Source organism: Arachis ipaensis, chromosome B09 (genome assembly GCF_000816755.2).
Source record: "Arachis ipaensis cultivar K30076 chromosome B09, Araip1.1, whole genome shotgun sequence".
NCBI lineage: Eukaryota > Viridiplantae > Streptophyta > Magnoliopsida > Fabales > Fabaceae > Arachis > Arachis ipaensis.
This window is the reverse complement of record NC_029793.2, coordinates 95,366,038-95,380,207: the sequence shown is the minus strand read 5'-3', so window position 1 is coordinate 95,380,207 and position 14,170 is coordinate 95,366,038. Positions and strand designations below refer to the sequence as shown.

The window sequence follows — 14,170 nt, the reverse complement described above, 5'->3', positions numbered from 1 at the left end:
CTGTTGCTCTTCCATTGCATTCTTAAATTAAGCATGTTAATATCAAATTTAAATAAATCAAGATGTATAATATCCTTGGGATATAAAGACTAGATGATCTTATCTCTAACTAAATGGGTTTGAGAACCTTTATTTTCAAAGTAAACTATATGGATCTATATAATAAATCTTACTAAAATAAGATAAAAACTAAATAAAGACGAGAAGTAAAAAAAATGAACATGAAAGAATGAATCATTAGAATGAAGAATATAATATAATGCTTTAATAACCGAAATAACGGGTGGGAGGATTTTATAAATATAGAAAGTGCAATGGAGGATCAACACTACAAAAAGGAGAAGGATAAGTGTCATGAAACTATTCAATTCAAAAGTTTAAATTGATAAAAGAAAATAACATGAATAGTTATATCTCTAATACTTTCTTTTAAGTAAAAGTTTTTTTTTTATTTGCTTAATTTTTACATAGGTTTTTTTCTCTTTTTATTTGTCTTATGTTATCTTTTTGTCATTTTTGGAGTTCACCAAGGATCGAACTTTAAATCTTTTCACTACAAGAAAATAAGCTTTCTGCCACGCTTTTAAAGCGTGCCGAAAAGTGCTAAAAAGGGTGCCGACAATTTTTCGCCACGCTTTTTGAGCTATCGGTACGCTTTTGAAAGGGTCACATTTGCGAGCGTGCCAGTTGCTCTATCGCCACGCTTTTGTGGATCTATCGGTACGCTTTCTTTTTTGCCTTTTCACTCTCGCCACGCTTTTCAGCGTAGCGATATGTATTAACCTATTGGCACGCTTTAAAAGCATACCGAAAAATGAAAGATATGGCTACGCTTTTGAAACGTGCCAACAGTAAAAGATATGGTGTCACTTTTGAAGCGTGCCAATAGTCAAAGAAACATGGACCTATTGCTACGCTTTTAAAGCGTGGCTATACCCCTATCAAATTAAAAAAAAATCTGGCTATACTTTTAGAGTACTCTAATGCACTCTAAAAACAATAAAAAACATTGACAAAAATTTGTGAATATCATTTAAAAAAATTAATTAATGAAAATTAGTATTACATTAATAAAATTCAAACCAAATTAGCTATATCAATCTCTTATAACCAAAGTAGTTATAAAATACAGTGGGATAAAAAATATCAATACATATAAAACTTATTAAAAGTCATTAACTTATTCTATCTGTCATTTTTTGTGTAGAAAATAAAAAAATTAATATGAATAATCCAAACATAATATTGTTGAGTTTCGCAGTTTATAGGCAAAAACTCATGATGCTGAATCTTGTAGCTCACAACATTATGCTTTAGAGAAAGGAGATGGCCCTCTTGGAAGAACTTCTATCATTTTTGTAGCACTTGAGGATTTTATATTCTTCATGCATGACTATCAATGCAGTTTCTTTACTTCCCATTCTTCTTACCTGCAACAACAAGTTTAAAAGAAATGCCATGAAAACACACACAACCATTTTATCTTCATTTAATAATGATTTCAACAAGTCTAGGCACAATTACACAAAATATACTGCAATTTTGTATTGTAACTATTAGCTTGAAAATGATGTTATACCTTTCTGAAACCACGATCGCCGGACAGTACACCGTATGTGTCACTCATGTTTTTCTAAGATCTCATGGACAGTGTGAATTTGAGATATTAAGGGTCCTAAAAAATCAACCGTGTCTCCTTGATCCTGTGAACTTTGTAATGAAGGAAGTAAGTAAAAATAAAATCTCAGCAAGGATGCATAAATTGCATAAAGCTAAAACAAAATAATGCTTGATCCATTTATGCTCGAGAAAAACAAAATTTCTCTGAGGTCAAATAATTGCCTAGCGTATAGCATTACAAGTTCCAAATTTCATATAGATCAGATACTACAAATCACCTTATCAATGAAAATAGAACAAGATAATGTAATATCTCAGTCAAGTACAGATAAATAAATAATAATTTTCAATGCTATAAAAGACACAGAAATTTCCAGAAATTACTCATTGAGCTTTAACGTGCTGAAGGACAACATTATAGGCTTCATGTTCTTCTCCAAAATCCTACAGGGACGAATAGTTTAAGAATTATAATAATAATAATAATAATAATAATAATAATAAATGAATAAAGAAAGAGACGATAGCAATTAGCAAAAGGTTCAACTTGCACAAAAGCAAAGCAAAACATGATACCTTCACAACTACGCAGGAGCAACCAGCTACCTTCCTAGCTTTTCCTTCCGAATCAATCTTGCATGGCAGAACAAAGTTTCAAGGACTTACCCCAGCCTATTCTCCAAGAGTCTTTGCACTTGGAACTGTCAGCAAACTAACATTATGCTCAGCAAGAGCTGCTGGCTCAGCAGCCACAACAGGACCTTCTTCACTGCAGATTAAGAGTATGATAAAAAGGGTATCAACTAACTACCATTTTGGCTTTAAAAAAATTCAAGTTTTGACAAAATGACCCTTCTGAAAGAGAGAAAAAAATGACATTTTCGCTCCCCAAAGATGATTTTAGTTTGACAAAATAAGCTATTTTTTTCATAAGTGGCAAATAGCTCATGCATTTGATTCAACTTTTTATTAGAACATTTGAAAAATTATTTAGAAAGTATATATAAATAATCGAAGAAAAATTCAATCTCTAGGAATACAACTGTTTTCTTACTTAAATCGTAACTGGGCCTTATAATCTACTCTTATTAGGTAAAAATTCAATTATTAATTATATAATAAATAAGTAAATAAATATGGCAGAGCTATCACCAACTTAACAATGAAGCAGATATGCATGAAATAGGAAAAAAAAGGTAGTAGTACCTTGTAAGTTTCTTCATAAACAGGGAGATAGTGAAGCTCGATGGTGGATTCGCCTCAAGCCTCAATCATGATCAAAGCCTTGTTGCGGTTATTAAAACTGTTTGAGGATCGTCAATTAACCTAACCATATCATCAAGAACCCTCTCAGCAGCGACTTCAGAGAAAGCCTTCTTGCAATTATTCACGATGGTTTCAAGCAAGACGAGGGGCAAGGAATCGAACCTTTCAAGCAGTGACTTCAGAGAAACCCTAAACCATGAATCAAATCTTTACCGCTGACGCCAGCGATGCATCCGACGCCAAGCTCGATGGAGATGCCACCGATCGTTTCCTATAAACACCAGAGACGTCGGCACTAGCAGAATGACGGTTGGCACTGACGGGTTGCCGCTGACGAGTGGCGCTGACGAGTGGTGCTGATGGTTGGTGCCATGCGTGAGAGAGGGAGACTGCGGCGTGGGGCATGAGCGACGAGTGGTACTGATGGTTGGTGGTGCTGCGACGGGTTGGAGGGAGGGGTTGTGACGGGTTGAGAGAGGGAGACAGCGGCGTTGTTGGGAGAGGGAGTTAGGGTTGCAGAGATGAGAAGGGTGAGTGACGGCGACATAGGGTTAGAAGTGATTTTCGAAACCAACACTTCTAGTCTAGGGTTAAAACATAAAACTTAGAAAAAAAAGTGAAGTGTGAAAAAAATGGGTGGAAAACTAAAGTTTGGAAGGAGGGAATTTTATCGGTACGCTTTTGTAAGGTGCCCAAATAAACATAAGATATGGGCATGCTTTAAAAATGTGACCATTGAAAACTAACTAGCCACGCTTTTTAAGCGTGCGGGTTTCTCTCTATGGTCACGCTTTTGAAGCGTGCCAAAAAAAAGCATGGCCAAATCACAAATCAGTAGCCACCCTCATAAAAGCGTGCCAATTTTTTCTATGGCCACGCTTATTAAGCATGGCAAAAATAAGCGTGGCCAAATTCCAAATCAGTGGCCACCCTCGCAAAAGCGTGCCCATAGACCACTTTTGGGCATGCTTTAAAAGCGTGGCAAGAAAAAAGGGTGCCGAAAGGCCTTTTTTCTTGTAGTGTTTAGACATAAAATTCTGGTACCATGTCAAGAAATCACTCATCCAAAAAACTTAAGTTGATGGAAGAAAGCAACGTGTGAATGATTATATTTCTAACAATAAGGCACATATTCAAAGAAAATCACAAACGGCCTGTTAGAAACAAGAGACTAACTGCAGAAGGGATTTGTGTATTATTGAGTGTGATCAAGTTGTCTATTCAAGTTGTCTGGAATAATACAATACAAAAGGATATTTATAGGTACTAAGAGAATCGTAATAATAAAGACGTAATCTCCTATAATAAATATTCAGATATACTAAATAATACTTATTGATCCTAATTATATTCTAACATCCCCCTCAAACTCAACTGACAACTTGAGTTTGAAACTTATTTAAAACAACGAAATAAAGAGAAAAAAACTGCATAAACTGATAAAACGGGTGCAGACGGAACTGCCGGAAGGAAACGCAGATGGAACTGCCACTTGTCTGAAGGAAGCGTACATGGAACTGCCGCTAGTCTGAAGGAAACGTAGACAGAACTGCTGCTTGTCTGAAGGAAGCACAGACGGAACTGCCGCTTGTCTGAAAGAAGCGCAGACGGAACTGCCGCTATCTGAAGGAAGTGCAGACGGAACTGTCACAAGGAAACACAGACGAAATACAGACGGAACTGCCACAAGAAAATGCAGACGAAACTGCCACGAGAGAACATAAACGGAACTACCTCAAGAATGGCCGAAAAACTGCTGAAAAGATGGCGAACTGCCAAAAAAAAGCATTGATAAAAGAGAAGGAAAAAAAATAGCACAGAAGAAAAATATAATGATTTCACCAGAAGAAAAAACAACGTATCCTCCTCAAGGAGGATACCATGACTCTAATACCATGTTAGAAACAAGAGACTAAACTGAAGAAAGGATTTGTGTATTATTGAGTGTATTCAAGTTATCTATTCAAGTTGTTTGGAATAATACAATATGAAAGGGTATTTATAGGTACTAAGAGAATCATAATAATAAAAACATAATCTCCTATAATAAATATTCAGACATACTAAATAATACTAATTGATCCTAATTATATTCTAACACGGCCAATAAAAAGATAAGTGATTCAATGGTCAAGATGGACTCATATCAATTGTTCTGATCTCTTATCGAACCATGTTTGACGATGTTGGAGTCCACCCTAGCTGTAGCTGGTGACTTTGTCTACCAAAAATAACATGAAGAAAAAGAGTAAAAAATTATGAACATAACAGATAAAAAAAATAATGTTAAAAGAAAAACGTATGTTAAGTATTTCTATGACTTCATCATATTAGCTTTGTGTTAAAACACCTGTAAACTATACTCATTTCTATGCTTTAATTTGTAGCTTTAGACTTCAAATAATAATAATAATAAATTTCTCAAAAACCTAATAACATATCTGCATTTGAATAAAATGGGGGGTGGCGAAGAATATGGTCGCTAGCTGATGCAATAATTTGCATGTGGAGCACAATGAAAAAGCGTGAAAGCAATTGGATCATAAAGTAGAGAAATAAGGATTGATCTTTGAAAAACAGAAGCAAAAGGGCCGGACAGGTAGAAGCCCCACACCTTAAGCCTATCACCATCATGGATTCCTCTAACACAAGCATCGAATTTTGGGTCCCTCATTATATTTTCGGTGATGGACGCCTATAACACTCCGAATTTTTATAGAATTATTTTTAAAAATTATGTGATAAAAAATTTTATATTTAAAAATTATTTTATCATAAAATAATAAAACAGATTTAGACTTGATAAATAAAAAGAATAGATATATTGTAATAAATAAAAGCGTGTTTTAAGTTAAAAACTATATCAAACAAACTCTACATTTTTATAATTAAACCGGTTTTTCCTCCGTTATAAAGTTACAGTTTTCTTTTTTCTTTCTTCACATTTTTCTATCAAACATCATAAACATCATATTTTTAATTATTCATTTGAATTAATTAAAAAGGAGTATAGATATATCATTTGACTAGTTAACACATGATTAAACACACATTAAACCACTCTTTTTTTTAGTTCAACCAAACCATAATCATGAGACTAAAACAAAGAGAGAACCTAATCTTGATCAGATCTAACTTCAGTCTTCCTCCTCTCATCACCAAACGGAACTGGAAAAGAACTATGGTCACCTCTTACTCATTCAATGTGGTGCTTACGTGTTGCTGAGGAAGGGAGCCACGAAGCTTTTTCCACTAACTCACCTCTTCTCCATTGTATATAAGCCAAGCTTCTCATTCTTCTACATGCAACAAAAAATGCACAAACAAAAGGAGAAGAGAGGGACAGAGACGTTGCCGAGAGAGGAAGAGGGAGCAAGAATAGAGGCTGACCGAAATAGGAGACTTTCATCCAATCAATTTTATTTGAGTTCTTCTTGCTGGTTAAGAACCAGCGTCCTCCTTTTCTCACCTCTTCTTAAAATTAAAAAATTTAACTCTCACTGTGCTCCATTTTTAGTTAGCTTGATCGGTTCTTTCAAGAACAGCTACTTAAGGAGAGTAAGAACTCTTCTCTTACTCATGTATGGTTTGGCCAAATGGCCTTGGAGATGTAACAAAATTTGATTTTTGCTATGTTAGGGTTTCTAATTCAAGGAAGAAGCAGAAATAGAATTTTGAACTCCACAAGAGGTAAGGAAAGCTAGTATAATTATATGTTTGTATTTATGTGAATAATATTTATTGAAGATGTAATGAGTAGTTGCTACTAGCTATGATGTTGGATTATGTATGATAATGATGAAGATAATTGATGTGCTAGCATGCATTATTTTATCATAATGGTATGCTCTTGTATGAATATATGATGTATGAATGGTCAAATTGACAAGAGCTAAGCTTTTGGGGCTGTGCTAATCTTTCTAGAAACTTTGATTAGTTAAAAGAAAGAAATAATTATGGTTTTAGAGAAATTTTAGGCTTATATATAAAATTTGGTATGTGAGGTTGTTAAATTACTTGATGCATAATTGCTGCATATTTGGCAGCAATTCAAAATAAATTCAGGGAGCAGTCCAGACCACCCTTTTTGATGAAATTATTTTTTTGGGAAACCTTGGTGTATCTTGAATGTACCATAAAATTTTCAGGAATTTGGCCAAGTAGTTTGGGAGATATGAATTTTTGAAATTTGGTTGTTGCTGTTGAATTTTCTGAATTTCTAGTTCTGCAATGTCATTTTCCAACCACTAGAACTTTTGATTTACTTAACATCTTGAGTTACTACTAAAGGAATTTTGAAGGTCTATAAGTATATTTTAATTGAGTATAAATTTCATGTTCATAGCTATTTTGTAGACTTAATTAAATCACTTTGGAAGCTAGGTTGCTTGCTGGAAATTCTGAGCTGATTTATGAAAATAGGGCTTCACTTTCAATTGACAATTAATTAATCAAATGATGTGATATGAACCGAAAACTTATTTCTTTTGAAACTTTGGGGTGTTGAGTGTAACCTCACCAAAATTTAGAAGCAACGGATTAGAATTGAAATTATTATGGATTTTACAAATATACTACTGCTTGCTATCTTTTTAAATCTTTATGAGTGCAGTAGCAGACATTCTAAATTTTGTATAAAATTTAATTCTGATCTAAATATAGTAAAACTTAATTCAAATTAAAGATTAGGATCTCTAGAAATTACCTTATTAAGAGGGATAGCTCGTGCATAAACTTTTCGTGAGTGGGGGTTTTTAAAAACCTCCACAATCTATTCAGTGAAGATTTCTTAAGTGTTTAGTGGGGGTTTTATATTGGACTTTTGTGACAGTTTTAAATTACTTTTGTGGCAATTTAAAACCCCCACAAATTAATTTTTTAATATAAAAAAAATTAACTATTTTGTGAGATTTTCAAACCTCCACAAACCCTATAATTATTTATTTATTTTTAATTTCAAATCATTCATTAATCTCATCTCATTTACATATTCTCAAATTAAAAAAAAAAGAAGCAACAGCAAGCTTGAAGTCCTAACTTTGGCTATTGTCAATTATTTTCAAATATGAGACTAACTGCTACTTATTGTTTCCCACATTTAGTTTTTCACTAATCATTTCATCTATGAAGCATTCTCTCCATTGTCCAGAAACTAGAAATAACTCTAATTACAAGCTTAGTAGAAAGAAAAAGTATACACCAGCTAACAGCTTCAGCGACCTATCTTGAAGCATTTCCTATTGTACAAAAAATAAACTACATGCCAATATATATTCCTTATTCCATAATCCATACTACTAAACATGTAAGAACTGTCATAGAACAACCATTTCATTTAGAATAATAAAAACAATAAAAATGTACACCTCATCCTTATATCCCTTGTCATGAATCTGAGATCCTATACCAAAATTATTCCCCTCATTGCAAGCAGATTCTTCTCTCACTTTTCAAAAAATTAAGAGCAGAGTACACATTGAAATAAGAGGCTATATGTTCATAATGATAAACATCAATGCAACAAAATAGGAAAAATAAAAGCCATAATAATATCATTAAAAAACAGAAACAAAAGAATTAATTACCCTAAGAGAGAAACAAAGTAGACATTCGATTTGGAGAGACCACGGCATCCTAGTTTACACACAACAAAATTAGAACCTTGATTAAAAGCAAAATTAAGAGGTACTTCTTACTTTGATCTGGTGTTAATGAGTTCAAATAGTTCATATGAATAAAAAACAATAGTCAACTTGATCCCTTGATCATTTTGACTCATTTAGGAAATTTGTGTAGAAAGTGAATAATTAAGGACAAGCTAACCGGCATAGCATGATGGTAGAATAGATAGTACTGTATAAAAGAGTGGTAGAGAGTAATCATGATATACATTAATAGTAGTGTGTACTATATATTCTCTTTCAGAAACAAATAACAATCATATCATGCATGCATGCTACACATGCTAATAATCTTCATTATTTTATTCTCTTATATATGCTATTTTTTTTCCTGTAAATTAGTCTTGGTGCTTTGGCCTTCATATTATGACCACATGCTGTTATATGCAAAATGCACAAATTATAAAGGTTAATTGATACATGTTTGTAGAAGTTTTTAAAGCTTGAAGTTTAATTGATGTCTTAGGTTTACCTGTAGTGTAGGACAGCCTTCTACTAGTTAGAAATCTGGATATATTTATGATATTGAAGCTCAATAAGATCGGTAATACAGTAAAATTTGAGACTCACATGCTCAGTGAGGGTTACATTTGCCTCAAAGAATGATTGGATCGTTCCTATGTCCTCCTAGTAATCATTGAAGAGATAAGCCTGCAGGCAAGTATTTGTTATGAAAGTTCATCGGGTGAACATAAGCTTTCTGCTAGATACAAAGGCAAGATTCTATTTTTCTCATAAATATTTCATGGTTATATATATGTGGATTGCATGGGTGGATTGAAATCTAGTGCACTAAAAATGAAAGATAAATATCACACCACATGTAATATCATGTGTGAATTATTCCTTTACCTTCATGTAAAATTCTCTCGCTGAGGCAGGGATGACCTCTGATCTAAAGTCATTTGCAGTTGAAAACCATCATCTATATTTAATAAATTTGTAGCACTTAGCGAAACAAGATTTGCAATAGGATGAGTCAGTTCATTTTCAGTTAATATTATTTTATTTGAATGCCCTCTGAAAAGCCTCACATGTTGCTATAGTTCAATATCTTAATAGATTAAAAAGTATCTCCTTCTTGAATACATACACACCTATAGAAGCAATGTATGGTTTTTTTAAATCCTCTTCCTTTGAAAGCCCAAGAACAGTTGTATCTACTTGCTATATTATGAAGCAGTATTAGCTGTAAACCTTATTCTTGAAACTCCTAATATGTAAAAAGCAGCACAAACATGAGTTATTACCATTGCTTTTAAGTCTTCTCCTTTAGACTTTTCACTGAATGAGAGAATCCTTCCTTTATCATCTATCTTCATTAGACCAAAATCAGAGGCACGGCTGTCACATATGAAGAGAGTTTTAAAGAATAATATGTGACAAACATCGTTGAATCATTTATTCATTTGAACTGATAAAAGAGCTAGTTTCTCATCCAGAGAAAGATGACAAAGTGATTTCAAGATATACATCATGTGATTATGTATACTAGAAACAGATTCAAAAATCATTAACCCAACCTACCTGTCATCCATGGGGAGACAAAAAAGAGTAATATCTACACCACTCTCGCAATGATTCTGGATATGAAGATGAGTCAGAACATGTCAAATTTGAATGCAACAACACTATTGAAGGAGAAAAGGAAGAACTATTAATTGGACGCAACGGTGCCATACTTGAACAAAGTCCATATAGTCCATTCGGTAGAGATGATCCTCAGAAAGAATAAGGACATCCTCAATATCCTTGCTTCTAGGATCCTACAGCATCATAGTTAAACAACATAACTTGGATTAAAGAGTTCAAGTGTAGATTCTGTAACTACTCTAATTTCTATAGAATTATTATACCTCAAAGAGCCAGTGGAACTACCGCACGACATCAGCAGTACCCTGAAACCATCTTTTACCTGCCTCCCCTGGAGTTTGAGTAGCAACAAGAACCTAAAATAATAAATACAAGCATTCTTAGTATTGAGTAATCACAAGTATAGTTCCTCAACACAGAATCCATGCCAAGTATACCTCAACATAGCCATCTCCAAATGTGACACCAGTGCCAGAGTTGTAAGCACGTGCAATATGCCTGTTGATTGAAGCTAAGTTGAACTGAGTGAGAATGTAGACCTTGTTAACTAAATCTATATCAAATCCTCTGCCTTGACCTAAAGCCTTGACCTGAAAAATTTACAGAAAAGAAGAGTACATTAGAACATAAGAAGAAGAATTTGTGTATAATTTTGCCAAAACTATATCATCAAATTATCACAAAATCTAATATCTTTGAAAATATTTGAAGAATTGAAGAAAGCAAAGAACGAGAAAAAATTAGGAACAAATCCTTATTGTAATCACTCCACACGACATGAAATCAGTTCCATGAGATCTGATAGTTTTGAACGTAGCTTCAATCGAAGCTTAAAGAGATTCGCTAGCTCGCCTTCTTGATCTCCTCAGCTGGTACCACCGAATCCACGCCAAAATCGCACTATGAGTGCTTCAAGCCGCCAGAGGAAAAGCAGAACTAACGGCACAACCCGCGGTTGAAGACGACAAAGAAGCGGAAGATTTAAAGCATTACCTCAACAATCTGAATCAAATTGTCACTCTGAGAGGTCAACGAAAATTCAGAGACTCCACAATCTCCATTCATAACTCCACCGGCAACACTTGACGGAGGAGATGATGACGGCAAGGAGATGAATGGCGGCGGCAATGAATCGTCCATCTCCCTCTCACTCTCTTTCTCGCTCGAAGCCCCTCTTCTGACTGTTATTTTTTTCAATTTTTGTTATGGGCTAATATTATTTGGGTTAGAAATCTTTTTAGTATTGATTGGGCTGTAGGGGTTATTATTAATGATTCAGGGAGGTTTTACAAATTGTCACCATTAAAATATATTATGAAAGTTTATAATAACTCCCACTAAAAACTTTCACAAACAATCAAAAATTTTGTAGTGAAAATTCCACATAATCAAACATTCAAAACTCCACGTAATTAAACAACCAAAATTTTATATCATAGACCATCCAAAACTTCATTAAATCAAACATTTAAATAAAATTCTACTTTAAAGAACCTCAAAAAATGAGATATCTATTTCGGGACATCCAAAATAAAAAATTTATTGAATCATTTACGCGAAGTTAAATATCCAAAATTAGAAATCCTAAACCTAATGCATCCAAACATACCATCTAAATAAACATCCAAATTTTAATACTAAAAAACCATCCAAAACCTTACACTAGAAGTATTTATTGCGGAACATAATTAAGAAGAAAAGTACTATTGCAAAACAAAAAATTCACTAAAAAAATTAGAAAAAAACATGATGCACATCTATATTTCAGAATGGAGCAATTAAGAGGTAGCGGCAGTGGCAGCAAACCTAAGAAGTGAAGGCAATGACAAGAATGAGGGAAAGCATAACCAATGAGGTGGAGGCGTCGACAAGAGTAAGTAGAACTAGAGAAGGCGATGTTGTCTTTAGATCTAGATGACAATGAATTCAATTATTAAGATCTAGGTTACAACCTCAGATTTCTTTGGATGGAGGAGGGAGAAGGGAGCGTGACAAAAGAAAAGATCAATGCGCTATAGTGCGACAAGGACGAAAATAAGGAGAAGGCGATGGGCAAGAAAAAGACAACAGTAAGGCATGGTGAAGTGAGTAGGAAGGGATGGAAAAAGCGGAACGATGAGTTTAGGGTGGGAGAAGGTGCAGTGATGACAAGGGATAGAGAAAGAGAATGTGAGAAGGAGGAAAGATGAAATAACGCAAGACAAAGAGGTGGAGACGGAGAAACCAAGGTCCTGAGAGCCTGACTAGTTAGTGAATTGGTTGAAGAACTGGTTTAGAGGTTTAAAGGTTTAATCGTAGTTCTTCCGTAGTTGAACCAATTTAAATAATGAATAAATAATAAAACGGTCCCGCTACGTTACCAACAGTATTTCCTGCCAACTTCTGTCAACTTTTATTTATAACTGTGTTTAATGGAAGTGTCTTCGTGGATGTGTCTAATAAAAATGTCTTTTTTATGGCTGTGTTTAATAGAAGTGTCTTTATAAATATATTTTTTGGATGTGTCTCTTTATATATGTGTTTAAAATATAATAATTAATTATTGTTGATAATAAGTTGGCAGATAATATGTTGGTACCCTATACTTTTCTATAATAAAATTATGTAAATAATCAATATAAATTTTCAAAATTTCATGCTTTTACATGATGTGTATAGTTTATACCAATAAAATTTTACATTCAATACAATTACTAGTCTACTAGTCAATAAAAGAAAAGAACCTTTATAACTATTTAAAATACATTCTAACCTAAAAAATTTCTAAGTGCCTAACCCTTTCATTTTTCGGTAATTTTTACTTACTGTCTTCTCAATCTCTCTTCCTCCTCTATTTCTCTCTCAATCTTTCATCACTTTTTCTTTCCTTATTTTCACATCAATCTCCTCTGCCTTCATACTTTTTCGCCACCAAGCTCTACACCAGTAGCTCCATAGCGCTTTGATGCCTCTGTTCCATTGTTGTGCCCTAATCCAGCTGCACCGTCGAAGCAATGAACCATATTATAGGCAAGTAAAGGTAGGTGATAATGGTGGCAGTGAACTAGTTTTGTTCACGCAGAGGCAAATGACAATGTGGATGACGAACTAAATCTAAAAAGAGGCAAAAGCAAACGCGAACATGAATCGGTGACAACGTGAGCTGAGAAACGAGCAAGGATTTGATGAAGTGAGAGGGAATGCTAGCGGATAAGTTAGCTACAACAAAGAGAGAAGAGGATGGAGTTAGTCATTAGATCTAAAATGAAAAAATTGCATTAGTTTATTAGGTTCATCGATTTTACCGATTTTTTACAAACAAATTTTTTATATGAAATAGATAAAACAGAAGAACAATTTTTTATTAATCCATTTAAACCGGCTAGTTTAATTGAAATTTCACTACTTTTATATCTCTGAGTGAATGAGAATCGTGAGAGTCAAAATAATAATTGTATCAAAAACAAAAAAAAAAATGGTTTATTCAAATGTTGCTTCTTTATATTTTCTTTTTCAGATGTATTATAATACATGAATGGTGATAAAATAAATATAACTAGACAAATGTAAAAATTTTACTCTATTAATATATCAAAATTAAACTCATATAATTAAACTTTAAGAGTAAGTAAATGTATTTTATATGAAGATAGGAATTTATGTTATCGTTGATGGTTATGGATTCAGGATTGCGTGAATTTCAACTTGCTTGTGAGACTACTTGGTCTATATCTAGGGCTTTAAGTGTATGATTGGAAGAGTAATACCCCTATTGGTGTATATCTAATAATCCTTTTATTTCTTATTGATAATCATTTTGATTTTTCTTTTTGTAACACGTTTATAAATCGATTTGTTTTGAATAAGAAACTAATTTTTAAAATACAATTAATTCAAGTAATTAATACTCCCACCTTTGAATAACTATCTACTTTTCATTAAATATTAACATAAATTAACAAATACTCCCACCATTCACTCACTTACTTATTCCAGATTTCTAATTATATAATTAATTAATAAATAGAAAT

General features: G+C 33.4%; 2 long non-coding RNA genes and 1 pseudogene across 2 annotated transcripts; 1 reads left to right on the top strand and 2 right to left on the bottom strand.

Moving 5' to 3' along the window:
- LOC107617005 lies at nt 1,232-1,713 on the bottom strand. Its single transcript, XR_002353834.1, has 2 exons — nt 1,580-1,713; nt 1,232-1,430 (listed from the first exon to the last, which is right to left on the bottom strand). It is a non-coding gene; the product is annotated as an uncharacterized LOC107617005 (long non-coding RNA).
- Nucleotides 5,928-7,257, top strand: LOC110266295. The gene is made up of 2 exons (XR_002353524.1): nt 5,928-6,444; nt 6,526-7,257. It is a non-coding gene; the product is annotated as an uncharacterized LOC110266295 (long non-coding RNA).
- On the bottom strand, nt 7,962-13,162 carry LOC107619002 (annotated as a pseudogene).